The sequence below is a fragment of the Morone saxatilis genome, unplaced genomic scaffold (assembly GCF_004916995.1).
Source record: "Morone saxatilis isolate NCDOM2014 unplaced genomic scaffold, NCSU_SB_2.0 Contig9, whole genome shotgun sequence".
Taxonomy (NCBI): Eukaryota; Metazoa; Chordata; class Actinopteri; family Moronidae; genus Morone; species Morone saxatilis.
In genome coordinates this window covers 15,240,510-15,242,055 of record NW_023340268.1, presented here as the reverse complement: position 1 = coordinate 15,242,055, position 1,546 = coordinate 15,240,510, and positions in this window count along the sequence as shown.

Below are 1,546 nucleotides of genomic sequence, written 5' to 3'. Positions count from 1 at the left end.
GATGTTCATTTATATGTAAAAGTCGCACACTCCAGCTTTAAGTAAATTGAGCATGGCTTTGTAATCTGCATGCAATTATTTTTCTTCACAACCTAATATAGTCTAGGTTTTATCTCATTTTTGTTGAGATTTATTTAACGTTATAATGGAATTAACAAAAGTGTTCTTCAGCTCTGCACATTGACTGACATTGCAGGTGCAATTTCCTATCATACTTCTGTTACAGCACACAATAACACCTATGGTCCTTGCAAACTCACACTCGGAATTTTCACACTCGCGAACTCTCTCTCTCTCTCTTCTCTCTCTCTCCTCTCTCTTCTCATCTCTTCACTCTCACTCTCACTCTTCACTCTCACTCACTCACTGGGGGCATGCAAAGATAACAGTTTATCTACAGCTCCTTTTTTCCATCTCAGCTGTGGGAGGAGAAGGGACTACTTTTATTGACAGGGTTTCACCTGAGATGCTCTCCACGGCTTCCACACTACACTCAGACCCTCCTCAGGTCTGCAGCTCGGTGGCTGGAGAAAGCACCGCCCTTGAAATATGTATGATTCAGAAAAAAATAAAAGAAGACTGGAGAAGAGAGGGTGAGGAGAAGGGTGTGATTGGGGCTAGATGACACAGCAGTGACTGCACACATCAAGATGACATGCTAATTATTCACATTCACATTAGATCACATTTGAAGGTTATATGTTAGTTATGCACATTTTTTCCTGTCACAGATGAAGGTAGTACTCTTTCTTCTTTCACAGCAAGAGACATGAATTGGACAGTTACAGTACATGTGATACAGTGTAGGTCTATGAAAACTTCAAAGAACATGCCTTTTTATCCTCACACTGTTCTGTAGTTCAGTGCAGCACAGCAGCACTCTGCACGTAGACTGTGTAGCACATACACTAATTATCATTTAAATAATGCAGAGGGCAAAAAAGCAGTTGAACTTATGAGGACTTTTTAGAAACAGATTCTTGTTGTGATCATTTAAGTTCTTATCATTTGTATTGCCTATTTACAATTTCTAGTGCTCGTTAATTCATTGCTCTAAATCAGGCTAAAGTTAAACATATTTTTTATGAAATCTCCTACATGAAGCTGATTACTTATCAATTTCCTCCTCTGCCAACACCAGTATTTCTAAACAAGGGAAGGTATATTTTAAGTGCTTCAGTGTCATATGATGCTACATCAGAAGAGTAGGTTCCTGTTTTTTAGTGAGCTGATAGAGTGAGACAGCATAAGGTTCTGAAGTCTGTTGTTCACATGTGGAAGCTCACATCTTAAAACGTATTATCTGACGCAGTTTGACTTTGGTTTCAGCTGTGCTGAAGATGCAAGGACTTATGTCTATGGGTCACCACGAACACAGCTAAATTCTGTCATGCAAATGCACGCATGCAAACCCCTCATTAGAAACATGGTTATGTGTAAACTCTCCTACAATGGCAGTAACTTCACCGATACCGCCATAACATTCTGACCACCTGGACACCCTGGTCGTCATAATGTGACCGCAAACTGTGATGCATTGTGTGTT